This window comes from Tupaia chinensis, unplaced genomic scaffold (assembly GCF_000334495.1).
Source record: "Tupaia chinensis unplaced genomic scaffold, TupChi_1.0 Scaffold000489_1, whole genome shotgun sequence".
In the NCBI taxonomy this organism is placed as follows: Eukaryota; Metazoa; Chordata; class Mammalia; order Scandentia; family Tupaiidae; genus Tupaia; species Tupaia belangeri.
In genome coordinates, this window is record NW_006160001.1 from 5,327,415 (window position 1) to 5,342,306 (window position 14,892).

Genomic DNA, 14,892 nt, shown 5'->3' on the forward strand with positions numbered 1-14,892 from the left:
GCCCCTCCTGTGGTGGCGTGCTCTCTCGCCTCTCTTCTCTCTCTCTCTCTCTCTCTCTCTCTCTCTCTCTCTCTCTCTCGCACATCTTCTATAGCAAATTAAAATAATAACATAATAGCAAATAAAAATTTTTGAAATGTTGTTACATTTTAAATAGGTATAAGAAGTATAAATTGGTTTCAGAGAAAGGCACTTAAAAGCATAACCAACCCACTCAGATACAAATAGTATGTATGAGTTTCTTAAGATTGTTGTAACAAAGAACCACAAATATGGGACTTGAAACAATACAAATTTACTTTCTCACAGTTCTGGAGGCTAGAAGTCTGGAGTCAAGGTTTCAATAGGACTCTGCTCTCTCTGAGAAGCTGGGTGGAATTCTTCCTTGCCTCTTCCTAGATTCTGGTGATGGCCAGCAATCTTCACCATTCTTCGGCAGCTGCTGCATCACCTCAGTCTCTGCCCCTGCCATCACGTGGTGTTCTCTGTGTGGATCTCTTCTGTACTTCTTATAAGGACACCAATCATATTGGATTAGGGTCCACCTTACTCCAGTATGACTTCATCTTAACTAATTACATCTGCAATGACCCAACTTCCAAATAAGGTCATGTTCTGAGATATTGAAGGACTTTAACAACTCTCTTGGGGAACACCATTAAACCCATAATGTCAACCAAACAATTCACATTGTAAGAACATTTCCACTTGCATCCTCTGACTTCTGACTTGACACAATTTTAGAACTACAAATTCACTTTCTATCTGGAAAGTGACTTTGGACAAGAAGGACTGACAGAACAACCCTTGCTCCTTAGCCCATGCTGGCCCCTTCATAAACACACGTTCTACCCTGTGAGACATGTTTTATAGAACCCAAGTGAGCAGAACCCAAGTAACATTACACAGTAATAGCAGAGTAGACTCAAGCCTCCAGTGTAAAGAGATTCAGGACTCATCCCCGTAGCTTGCCTTGGTTACATTTGTCTCCACCACTCCCAACTCCTCTCCTATGTCTAGTGCATTTCCTCTGCTTTGTTGAAACCACAGCTGCTTTGAATTTAGCCATCTTGATTCTCTAGAAGGCAAGCTGTAAACTAGATCAAACTAAACCTAATAAATCCAGCTACTGTCACAAGGAAGTGATCCAACTGTGTGTTTTGGTTTTTATTTTGCCTTTTCTTTTTTTTTTTTTCTCTTTTACAATGGAGAAGGAGTAGTTAGGACCTTAGATATTCCAAGGCAAATATTAATCTGCCTGAAGAGTCAGACTGCCAAGGGGTTATGGGCAAACAAACAGGTTGGTGCTCATTAGAGCTGCACAGACTGGTCATTGAGGAAGTTCAGAGCCAGGAACAAACCCCAGCAGGCACCCTTGGTAAATCTGGCAAGCTCTACACCTTCACCTGCATTATGAAGCAAGCATCCAAACTTTAGATTGTGACATGCCCAGGGTAAGTCACTAGGCTTCCTGGATTCTGATTTCCTTGCACGTCAATCCCTCTTTCTCTTTCTCTCTCTCTCTCTCTCTCTCTCTCTCTCTCTCTCTCTCAGTGAGAACTGGGTTCTCTAGGGGAATAGAGGCCAAGATAGAGGCAGATTGGAAGGAAAAGCATGTGCATCATCTAAGCTCCATGCCCACCCCACTGCTCGCACTTTACCTGCCTTGTGAGGTAAGTAAAGGGAAAGTGGGAGGAGTTAAATTACATTGTCAGAGGATGGATAGTGAGGGTTAAATAAGAAAATAGAAGGGGAAATAGATTATTTTTTAAAGGTAGAAAAATACATTGAGTAAAATGATTGAAATTTATCATTAACAGATATGATGTGGGGACCAACAGGTGGCATGGTGGTTAAGGTGCTGGACACTCCCACATGGCCGACCACGGTTCAAGTCCTGGACCTGGTAGCTTCCTTTCTCATTTTCCCTCTCTCTCTTTCCTCCTCTGTGTCTCTCTCTGGTCAAATTAAAATAAATGAGTGAATAAATAAAATTAAATAAATAATTATAAAAAAGGACTGTTCTTTAAAAAAAAACAACAAAAAAAAAGATATGATGATTTCCCTGAATGATAGAATGGGTAGATTTTGCCCAGTTAAATTTCACATTTCAGGGTTTCTTCCTGTCTCAAAACCAGTTGAGCCCCAACTCCACAATTGCTATGTTGATCCCTTGACCTCAAAGTCTTCCCTAACCTTGCTGGGTCAGAGACACAAAATGTAGAGTAAGGGTTCTGTCAGAGTTGTACAACCCCACAGTGGCTTTTCTCCTGACAGCTTCTTTACGGATGCTGGAAGCCAAGCAAAAATCAAGATTCTCAGCATTTAGAAATTGAACTGAGATTTCAATCCAAAGGATACAATGTGCCATTCCCTCAGTACAGTGGATTGAGCAAGTTAAGAACAGTAAGAACGTCTTTCTCTTGATGCCTGAATTCCAATCATAGAATTTCTTAGTTCTCTCAATTGGCTTCCTAGTTCTGGTCTAACTATTATTGTAATGTATACTTACTGAAATAAAAGCAGTCTGTCTAGGTCTCCACCACCAGCATCCAGAAAGGAGAGAATGCAACATGATCGTTTTTCCTCATCAATTTCTGCTATTTATTCATTACAAATAGTTTGATTCCCTTTGCAATAAGGAGCCACAGAAGTGGGTGGTCTAAGTCAATTTAGATCTGGTTTGGAATATTGGGTTTTAGCAATGTTTTAAGAGGAAAGAATAAAAATACAGGAAAGAAATCAGAGGCAGATTTGAAGGTTTGGCCTGAGAGGTGTATTTGATAAACAGAGAACCAATGATCTGTGGAATTCCAGCTTCACAGCAATCCACTACTTGATGGACTTACAAAATGGGGAGGTAAGGACAAAGTTAATTATAAAGGCCCTGTGGGTAATGGATAAAATACCTTCTTCCATCACTTTTTATTCAAAAACAGCTACTGAACAGGAATGGAAATTTATTATTTTTGCCAGTAGGTAGGGGAAATAACAAACTAGTTAAATAGTTTTATGGTGATATAATTTGCACTCCATAAAGCTCACCTGTTTAATTTATACACTTCAGTGGATTTTAGTATATTCACAAAGTTGTATGGCCATCACTATAATCTAATCTTAGAGCATCTCATCACCTCCAGAAGCACACATCAGCTGTCATTCCCCATTCTATTCTCTTCCCAACTGCTAAATCCTAGCAATCACTCATTTACTTTCTCCTCTGTTCAGATTTACCTTTCTTGGAGAGTTCACATAAATAGAATCATATTACATGTGTTCCTTTGTGATGCCTTTTTAAATTTAGGATAATCTTTTTAAGAGGTTTGTTCATGCTGTATCATGTATTAGTACTTCATTCCTTTTCATTGCTGAGTAACAGTCCATTATAGGGATATATCATATTTGTTTATCCATTCATCAGTTGAAGGATAGCACACTAGTATTTTCATTAAAAGACCAAATTGTCATGGCCTCTGTCATCTGAATTATACACTTTTTTACTTGTACACATGAGTTAATAAAACTGTTTCTAATCTAAATATTTTAAATTTAAAGGTATTTGGTATTGACAGCAAAAATGATTTCTATTTAAGTTTGTGGAGAGTGGATGTTTATAAGATAATCTAATGGTAATAGAATAACAAGGCCACAATATTTTTATTTGTGTTTTTTACACTCCTAATACAGTAGATCTGCATTCAAGACTCTTTACTCCTCCTTTCTAATAAAATAATTTTAGAAAGTCTGAAGTTTTTGTTGTTAATTATACACACATGGACTATGAAGGCACTTGCGTTCATGTGTTTATAATGTTTATAACTGAGTTTGAGGTCAGGCTCCATAACCGGTTTGACAGACGTCTATTGGCCACACCTTCCTGTCTGTTGAGTCATCTTTGCCTTTTCACTGCTATTGGCAAGGATATGAATGAAGAAACATGCAAAAGAGAATGGATAAAAAATGAAGAGGTTCCATAGGTTTTAGAATTTGCCCTGAAATCCATATTCAGAAAGTTCTTAGGGTAACAAAAATCTTTTATGTCTACCTTTCTTAAATAATGAATAGCAACCAGTTCAAGTTTCCAGAATCCTAGCATGGCCGCGTCTTATCTTTGGCTCACTGAGCCAGTAAGTCTTTAACCCTCTTTTTCTTATTTTCATCAGCAAATGAAGATAATAGTGCTCTTACTTCCTAGAGATGCTTTGGGGAATCCCATAATCCCTGGTATATAACAAATTTGCAGTCCATGTTAGCAGTTATTATCATTAGCATATATTAATTACTTGCTATTTCCTGAGTATTGTGCATTAAACCTTGCAGCAATCAGAGATAGCTATAGATATTCTCATTTTACAGATGAAAAACCTGATTCTTAGGGAATAAAATATTGTATTTTATATTTAATATGTTTATTAAGGTCACAAGGCTAGAAAGTGGCACAAGCCTTATTTATATCTTTTTGGTCTGATTCAACATTCTATATACAGCATTGGACCTGCTGCCTATATGTGATGAATCATGCTACCAATATTCTGTATATGGGGATAGAGCCGAAATAACATAAACAAAGAGAAATTCTAATTTTTTTAAATAATAAAAAAAAATGGTTGAAACAATTGGACCACTTTAAGAAATGATGTCATCAAAAGCCATAAGGGAGAGGGACCAGCAAATGGTATGGTGGTTATGTCGGTGGACTCCCGTGTAGTCAACCACGGTTCAAGTCCTGGACCACAGCTTAAAACTCACACTGGGCATATGTGTGTGAATGACCAAAATCCCAAGAGAAGAATGGAGAAGGGATTGCAGTGTGACCATCCCCTCTAGGTAGGGAGTGATTTCTCACTTTCTCTCTCTCTGTCCCTCTGGCGAGCACTCCTGCCCTATAGCAAAAACCTCCCTAAAAAAAAAAAAAAAAAAAAAAAAAAAAAAAAAAAAAAAAAAGTCATAAGGGAGAAACAAAAACTAGCTGCTGGGATGAAGACATTTGAAAAAAGTTAGGGCCCAAGGAAACTCAAAGGAAAAAAATTCAGTGTCCAGTGTTACATCTTTCCAGCTTTACGGTGCTAGACCCTGGTTTGCAGGAAGTAAAAGGATCTGCACATGGCACTTCCAGGATAAAAATAGTACCCGTCTTTCTGGCGAGCACACGTGCCCAATAAGAAAGAAACTCTCCAAAAAATAAATAAATAAATAGTACATTTGGTCATTTACATCAGCTAGGGAATTAGTCCATTGTACACAGGTCATTATTTCCGTTCTCTGCTTAATGGTTTAAAATGTTCCTATTAACATCACCATTCACTCACCAACTGCACTTTTAAATTAGCCTTGGGAAGAGAAGAGTAAACAGAAGCATAATTTTTCATTCTGCCAAGTTCAACTTCCCCTAAAAAAGGCAGACTAGATAGTGAAGTAGATGGAAAAACAGAAGGTCAGCATTAACACACGCTACTTTCAGGAGGGCCATTAGGTGTGTTGCCCCAAGGATGAGGGAGCAAGTAGTTCAAGGGCCAAAGACAAATGGCATTCAGATGCTCTGCAGCTGGGCTGAAGTAACGGGAAAACTAAAGCCGTTCTTCCGGCCAGCATTCCCCTCTGAACAGTCTCCTCAATTTTATAGCATATAATAGAAATTATTTTGGCTACTAATCCTAAATAATCCTAAACTTATATACCAGACCAGGAAATATTTATTCTCTTATATTTCTGGATAAAAGGTGTTTTCCATTCAGATGGCTATTAATATAATAACAATCTGCTATTTTAATTAAAAAAGAATGTTCTTTCTCCAGTTTATTAGTGGCTTCAATTGCTTAAAAAAACCTTTCCATAAATACTTTATCGGGGATTTAAAGATCAGAACAAAGATAACATTTTTTAAAATGTTCCTAATATTGCAATAAATTAAGGATTATTTTTTAAAACGAATTCCTTGGGAATACTAAACAATGTCTTTTTGTCACTTGGAGATTGTTTTTATTGCTGCCTCCACTTCCTTTAAATCAGTAGGGTGGACTCTTGCTTATAGATGTCTCTCACTGTCTTCAGGAAGGTGAATTTATATCCACAGCCTGTGAGGTGAAATAAGAAAGCCACTTTGTGTTCAGGTTCACTGCTAGTGGCCCTCTCATCCCCGTGCCCAATCCATGGTCACTTGCTTCGGTCAAAGTGACCGTTGACCAATTTCTGCAGGCTCACATTCATGGGGCGGCTATTCACTGGACTGCAACAACCACCCTGCTTTTGAGTGATCCTGATTTGACTCTCTTATCCTTGTAAAAGTCAGCTCTAAACTCTAGCATTGCCTGCTGGCCAGCCAGAGAGTCCTGGACTTTGGTTCTTTTTCCTGGGTCATTGGAAAAGTCATGATGTATTTTTCTATGTTTTTCTATGCAAAAATGCATCATGACTTTTCTGATAACCCAATAAATTATCAGTAGTATTCTTTATTTACACAAAATCTTTCGCAAAAGGATTTGAAGCAACCCAATGTGGATTTGGCTCTGCTAATAACCAGTACTGCGATCTTGAGAGGTTATAACAATAATAAAACTAATATTAGCAGTAAATCTTCCATGCAAAATAAATAAATAAATACATAAATAAGAAAAGAAAAGAAAAAGAAACTAATCTTTCACAGTGTCCCATTGTTACAAAGCATTCCCATATAACTTTCTTTTTTTTAAGTCATTACCTTCAGAAAATACCCAGTTGACCTATATGCTTTCAATCAAGTGGGCAGATGGAAAATCTTTTAGAAAATAAGGGCATTGGATAATATCAAAGGTAACCCTGTTAGTCTGTTGAACTAGGGAAGCTCCAAATCTGAGAGGGCTTGCCTGTAAGGTTCACCAGTTTTCAAAGAACACACCCAGAGGTTAAAAGACATTAATTTATTACTTACCTAAGCTAGAGAGGATGCTCCACTGACAGATGGAAAACAGCCCAGGCCATCATTGAGTAAAGGTTCAGGTTATATATGTTAAGATCAAAGAGAGCATGTATTACCTGTAAGAGTGACAAGCACAGCACAGACTCCCTGTCTCCAAGGCAGCAGTTTGGTTTCTATGTACATTGTTTGATATTACACTAAAAAGTCAGCAATAAAAGGTTATCAATTAGCATAATCACCAGAGCTTATAATCCTAAACTTGTATACCATTCATTTAGTACCTCTGATCTTGGGAGAGGATACATATCTCTAGAACCGCATTTGCCGTGAGTCAGCTCCATGAGGTAAGGGACTGGTCATGAGGTGTTCACAAGGCCCAGTGGGCCAGCAGCTGGGTCTCAGGTAAACAGGAGAGAAGGAAGGGGGAGAGCACTTAATGTATGTAGCCTTCTTGCATCTATTGACTAGTAGGACTAGAGTTTCATTGTGTTGGTCCAATTTTATGTTCAACTCTGGCTTCCAGAAATGTCTCTTATCACGGATGTTTGTCAAAAAATGACCGACAGGCATTGTATCTGTGCTAGAAAAAGAAATGTATACTATAAAGCTATATAGTATACTATAAAGCTATATAGAGACTAAATGTAAAATTTTAAATAATTCTTTTTAACATTTTTAGACTTTTTTTTTTTTTTTTTTTTTTTTTTTTAAAAAAAGGGGTTTTTTTTTAGGCCACGCACTTTAGATTCTATTGCTCTTGTTTTCAGTCTCAAATTTATGGACCTCACATACCAGCTTCCATGGGGCTATTTCCTCACTAATACACACACACACACACACACACACACACACATACAACACACACACACACATCCGTCGTGAGTTTTAAGCCACCAGGTCTGGGACTCAAACTACAGTCCACTACATGAGAGTCCAGCGACGTAACCATTATGCCAACTGCTGGTCCCTTAATTTTGAAAAATAAAATAAATAAGAAGTGCCCAAACCAGGAGGTCAGCTGGGCTTGTCAAGAATACTCTGTCAAGGATTCATACAAAGTACTTCCTGGAAAGAAGTGAATTGAGGCATTTGGCCTGGAAGTCAGTGGCTAGAATTTTCCCCATCAGACTTTGTAAGAATATCTAAACTCTAGAGTAAGGGTTGTAGATTACAGACTAATTTGTAAGCCTCGAGCCTCTGAGAATCATAGCATTTCAGAGAGTTTCCTTACTGGTCTTGGAGCCCTGATTCAGGATTATTTACATTCTCTGCATAAGAATCCACAGTAGCAAGGAGCTTACTTTCAACAACAGTAGCCCCTTTCATCCTTGGCAAGAAAAATAATTTAAAAAGTTATTCTTCCTCTTCAGTCTAGGGCCTCCGCCTTATAAAATAATCCATTGTTCTAACTCTGCCTAGTTATGGACAAATGGCAAGTCCAGTGAGGGACTCCATTGCCCTTTTATGGAACACAATCTGCCTCTGCTTAATTTCCACCAGTTAGAGAGTCTCCTTTATTGGGATTTTAAATACATTTTCTCAGTGATCATAGCATCCCTGAACAGTTTCAGAGACAACACATAAGGCCCTGAAATCTAACACACCATCTTCCCCATTTTCAACTAGTCTTCTTTATCTTCTATATATCCCCTTCCTTTTCCTCTGATACCTGCTTTGAGCTCTTACAATTTTTCTAGAAATTAACCACAAACTCACACACAAAAGGCAGAGGGATTTAATGGAAAAAGAAGAGGAGCATGGGTTAGGTCCTGACTATTTTTTACATCTAAAGCTTCATAAGTATGATTTACCTGATGGAGGTGGGAAGGTAGAACTACAGATTATAAATGAATGTTTATTATAAACTGCAATGTACTATAAAGATACTGAATACTTTACCATTGATTTCTAAAAGACCTCAAGCATCGTGTAGCTCTTTGTTGTACATTAGAGAAGAAAGGAGACTTGTCTAATGGCCACAGGATCAGTTAGACACAGAACCAACCCAGATTTTCTGGCTAAGACTCTCTTGCCTCCTCCACTGCCTCCCTGTTGAGCAAAGAAATAAAACCATTTCAAAAAGTTATCTGTGCAAAGACCTTAGAGTAGTACCCAATATATATTAGGTGTTCAAGAACTATTGGCCGAATAAGTGTATGAGTGAACAAATGGAAGTATGAGTGAATGGATATTCATATATGAGTGAACCAGTGAAATGAATGAGTGACTAGGACTAATTTCCTTTTTTCTTTTTCTTTCTTTAGTTTTGCTATAGAACATGTGTACTTGCCAGAGAGACACAGAGAGAAAGAGAGAGAGAGAATGAGGGAAAGTGAGAAATTGCCCCCTCAGGGGGCAGGAGGGGTGATGCTAGCAACACTACAATTCCTTCTCCTCCATTCTCCTCTTGGGATTTTGGGCACACATGCATGTACACACAACATGCTTTCCAAGCCACTGAGTCCAGGACTTGAACTGCACAGTCATCCATGTGGGATCCAGCCACCTTAACCACCACACCACCTGGCTAGCCCCCGCTTATTTTCAGTAAGGACATTTTAGAGGTTCCTTCTAAATGTCATTCGTATTTTTAATAATTTTTTAAAACTAGCTCTCTATTAAGGAGCTTACTTATTAAAATGTTTTTATGAAGATTAAATGAAATAATGCATTACAGTGCTTAGAAATGGTGTCTGGCAGTCAATAAATCTTAATTAATTATTGTCTTTCTGTTTTCTAACCTTTTTGAAAAAATAAGATTATGTTTCTGCCATCAGGACTCACTAATCTCAGAAGCACTTTGCAGTCCACTAATGATAGGCATTCTAGAATTGCAGAACTATTACTACTGTTTGTCAGTTTCTATCTGTTCCTTTAACTAAGCCACCCACAACCACCCCTTACGGCTGGCACCAAATAAGACATAAACAAAATTCTGAACTCTTTCACTTCCTCCTCTGGGCTGTGTTTACTCAGTCCCAGAACTTTGGGCTCTGTCTCCCATTCCCAGCTAGCACTTGCTAGTTGGACATGATCTTTGATTTGACTTTACCCTGTGGGACCCTAAATGCTTTTGTTCCCTCTCTTAATCTCAATCTCAGTCAAGGTTTTGGAATTTCTCTTTTGTCCTCTCCACTCCCAACCACCCGATAGTTTCACTCCTAAACCAGGCCCATGACCTTGACTCAAATTTGTGTGTTTACCTCTGCCTGACAGGAAAAGGTCAGCTACTCTTCATAGAGTACCAATAGTTGCAAACACTGATTTTTGAAATTTGGAACTGAAAGATAGAACTTAAGCTCTTCTTATGTCTGTTTCAGGGAAGAAATAAAAGGGAATATTACCAAGGATTATAGTTTTCTTCTTTCATTTTTGTGTTAACTGAACTGACCTCATCCCCCGTAGTGGTTCCCTCGGCCATCCCTTCCACCTCTTGTCTCCGGTCTCCCAGTTAATCCCACCTGTCCGAAAGGACTGATTCTGAGTACTTTAACGAGTCTAATTGTTCTTTCCCCTTTAAGGGCAACTCATGCTTATCTACAAATTGGCATACGTGATATATATCAGTTGCCAGAATGCTTGAAACTTCTTTCGGAATCTCTGTGTATATCTGACAATTTGTCAAGACAAAAAAAAAAAAAATGGGGCTAATGGCAGTACACAAGAAACAGCTTTGGGGGACCAGCAGTTAGCATAATGGCTATGTCGCTGGACTCCCATGTAGTCGACCGTGGTTCAAGTACTGGACCCGGTGGCTTAAACTCACGCCAGGCATGTGTGTGTGCATGCCCAGGATCCCAAGAGGAGAATGGAGGAGAAGGGATTGTGTCATGGCCATCCCCCCTGGGGGGTGATTTCTTGCTTTCTGTCTGTCTCTCTCTAATTGTCTGGCAGCGCAGACACTCTGTAGCTAAAAAAAACTCTCGGAAAAAAAAAAAAAAAGAAAAAGCTTTGGCAGATTCATCAATTAGGGTTGTAACTGCAGTTCTACTGCAGACAAGAAATCTTTATGTCTCTAATCTCTGTGTCTCTTGACAAATTACCACGTATTAATATCTCATTTGTTGATGTTATATCAACTCCCACTCTGTCTCACATAGAGTGTAAGTTCTAGATCAAACATAGACTTGATCTATTCATAGCCACAGCTCTGTTTTCTGTATCTAAAATAGTATTTGGCAACCAACCAACATTTGTTGAACAAAGATTGCATGAATGGGAAGCAGGATGCACTCGTGGTGGAACCACAGCCAGTGACATCAAACAGATCTCAGTTGAAATTTTGGTTATGCCACTTACCTGCTCTGCGACTCCTCTGAATTTCAATTTCATCATAATGAAATAGAGATAATAAAACCTACCTCATGGGTATTTGGGAAGAATGTAATCAGATAACTTATGTAAAGTTCTTAGCATAGTAGCTGGCATATTTTCAGACCTTAGTAATGTTAAGTATTATGTCTAGTATTTTGAGTGAAAGTCTTCAAATGATGAAGCTTATTAAAGGTAATTGAGCTAATTTACTAAGACTAGTAATGATGACTGCTAAAGACAAATTAGTTCAATTTATCTGTCATCAGGATTTTACTTAAAAAGTTGAGTTGACAAAAAAATGTACTGATCACACCCACCACATGGTAAGCACAGTGTTAGGTTTTCAGGAGAGGGGGATGAAAAGACAGATATGACACCGCACCTCCCCTTTAGGAACATAAAACCTAGAAGACTTACTATGTGTACACTATACTATATTGACTATATATAAATATGAGACATTGTTACCTCCTACATTAACTGATTTACTCCTCATGCTTTTCAGAAAATTATTCTATATTACCGGGCTTCTGATTTGAACTCTTGCAATGGCAATAAACTCACAGCCTCATGAGAAATCTCATTTCATTTGAGAATTATAATCACTATTAGAAAGATATTAAAATTAGCACAAATCTACCTCCCTGTGATTCTTTATAATCTTTTCTTTTTTAGAGGTTTTTGCCTTAGGGTATGTGCATTTGCCAGAGAGAGACAGTGAGAGGGAAAGTGAGAAATCACTCCCCAGGAGGTATGGTCATGTCATAATCCCTTTTCCATTCTCCTCCCTGGATCCTTGGCATGCACATGCACACACTCAGCATGATTTTCAAGCCACCAGGTCTAGGACTCAAACCATAATCGGTTGTGTGGGAGTCCAGCAATGTAACTGCTACACCACCTGCTGGTCCCTCTCCTGTGATTATTATACCTTTATTCAACTTCTTCCTTCTGGACACATTCAAAATAAATCCATACTTTCTCTTCATATCAGAAATCAGCAGAATATGACCTGTAGTCCAAATTCAGCCTACCATTTTTTTTCAAATAAAATGTTATTAGAACACAATCAAGCATATTTGTTTACATATTGTCCATGGCTTGTGTGCTATAATAACAGACTAGATGCAGCAGACAGCAACATAGAAAGTATTTTCCCCCTGGATATTCTGTTATGTCTGCCCACCCTTTCCATCCTACATTAGTATATCCTAGTGTTTGAAAGAAAATGCAAAATTTTACATGTTTCTAGACTGTTCAAAGCAATCAGAAACAATTCAACATATGTTCAAGGGCTGTATTGTATTGTCAGACAGGAAAATGAAGGCATTTTCAGCTAGGATCTTTAAGAGAATGTGATGAAGAGACAATTTACATACCTGTAGGAAGGGATAAAAGAACAGAGTTTGTCAACATCCCCTCTACATACAGAGGGATAGAGAGGGTAGAATTTTTCTGGGGCCCAATGATAGCTGGAGTCATGAAGAAGGGCTGCACAGCCGGAGCTGAGGTAGGAGAGACCCAAGCACTGCTAGAACCGAGCCATGAAAAGGGCAAGAGAGTTGGAAAGAGACACCCTGATGTGCTGTCTCTCATCCTCTCCCTATTGTAAGTGGAACCCACTTGAAGCTGGAAGGCAAAAAAGACACAGAAGTCAGAACTAGGGAGCATAGAGTAAGTAAAAAAATACACGGGGTTTTATATGCCAAAAACAAGAGGACATGGAGGAGATGAACAAGTTCCTGGATATATATAATCTACCAAGATTGAGTTAGGAGGGCATAGAAAACCTGAATATACCCATAACAAATCGTAAGGTTGAATCAGTAATAAATAACCTCCCGACAAAGAAAAGCCCAGGTCCTGATGGCTACACTTCTGAATCCTAAAACATTTTAAGGAAGAGTTAACCCCCATTCTTCTCAAATTATTTCTAAAGATCTAAAAGGAAGGAAACCTCCCCAATCCATTTTATAAAGCCTTCAACATCCTCATTTCCAAAACTGATAAAGACATGACAAAAAAGGAAAACTACATACCAATATCTCTGATGAATATAAATGCAAAAATTCTCAGCAACATACTTGCAAATCGTATCCAACAAAGTATAAAAAAGATTATTCATCATAATCAGATAGGATTTATTCCAGGGATGCAAGGGTGATTCAACATATGCAAGATCATAAATATAATACACCAAATTATCAGAAAAACATATGATCATTTCATTTGATGCAGAGAAAGCATTTGATAAAATACAACATCCCTTCATGATTAAGACTCTCAGCAAGATTGGTAAAGAAGGGTTATTTCTCAACACAGTAAAAACCATATGAAAAACCTATAGCTAACATTTTACTAAATGGGGAAAAACTACAAGCTTTTCCACTAAAAACTGGTACTAGACAAGGCTGCCCACTTTCTCCACTGCTTTGTAATATAGTGCTGGAAGTCTTAGCCAATGCTATCAGAAAAAAGAATAATATAAAAGACATTCAAATAGGCAAAGAACAGTTGAAAATACTTCTGTTTTGCAGGTGACATGATGATATATTTAGAAGACCCAAAGGTTTCCATGAAAAAAATTCTTGAAGTAATAAATGAATACAATAAAGTGGCAGGACACAAAATCAACATCCAAAAATTTATAGCATTTCTATATATGAACAACAAATTAAACAAAGTAGATCTGAAGAAAGAAATCCCTTTTATCATAGCCACAAAATGTATACCTAGGGATAAACGTAACCAAGGAAGTCAAAGACCTTTCCAAAGAAAACTATGAAAATCTCAAAAAAGATATTGAGAAGGAAATAAAAAAGTGAAAGGGCATCCCATATTCCTGAGTTAGCTCACCAGACAGAGAGAGAGAGAGAGACAGAAAGCGAGAAATCACCCAGGGGGGATGGCCACACCGCAATCCCTTCTCCTCTATTCTCCTCTCGGGATCTTAGGCACACACGCACACGCGTCCGGTGTGAGTTTTAAGCCACCGAGTCCGGGACACGAACTACAGCCAGCTACATGGGAGTCCAGCAACATAGCCATTATGCTAACTGCTGGTCCTGCCAAAGCAATCCTAATGCAATATAAGTGGAAAGGACAGCATCTCACTCCCTGACCCCCAAATATACTATAAAGCTGTGATCATCAAAACAGCATGGTATCGGCACAAAAACAGACAGGTGGACCAATGGAATGGAATAGAGACCCCAGAAATAACACCCAAAGCATACAGTCAACTGATTTTTGACAAAGGATACCAGTCAATCCAATGGGAAAAGGAAAACCCCTTTAGTAAATGGTGCTGGAAAAACTGGGTATTCACCTGCAGAAAGAAGAAACTGAACCCTCATCTTTCACCATTAACAAAAATCAACTCAAAATGAATGAAATATCTGAACCTAAGACCTCAAACTATAAAAGCACTGTTGGAAAACACTGGAGAAACTCTGGGAGACATTGGGATAAATAAGACTCCCAAAGCACGGACAATAACCCTAAAATAGACAAGTGGGAATATATCAGATTAAGAAGTTTCTGTACAGCAAAGGACACAGTAATTGGTGTGAATAGTCAGCCTTCAGAATGGGGGAATATTTTTGAAAAATATGCCTCAGATAAGGGACTGATAACCAGAATACAGAGGGAACTCAAGTGGTTTACCCAAAAAGAAAAAAAAG

At 38.3% G+C, this 14,892-nt stretch overlaps 1 protein-coding gene across 3 annotated transcripts in view; it reads left to right on the plus strand.

Annotated features, from left to right (window-relative positions):
- The window catches only part of PRLR (prolactin receptor), a 203,513-nt gene that overhangs the window by 140,529 nt on the left and 48,092 nt on the right, over positions 1–14,892 (plus strand). Inside the window, exon 1 of one of the 3 annotated variants that reach the window (XM_027774884.1) lies at positions 1,306–1,454. The exons of 1 other annotated variant lie outside the window; for it this stretch is intronic. The gene's annotated coding sequence lies outside the window, so the exon portion shown is untranslated. Of the gene's footprint in view, positions 1–1,305; positions 1,455–1,536; positions 1,674–14,892 lie in introns of those variants that run through there. One more of the 3 variants, XM_027774885.1, reaches the window with a different exon arrangement.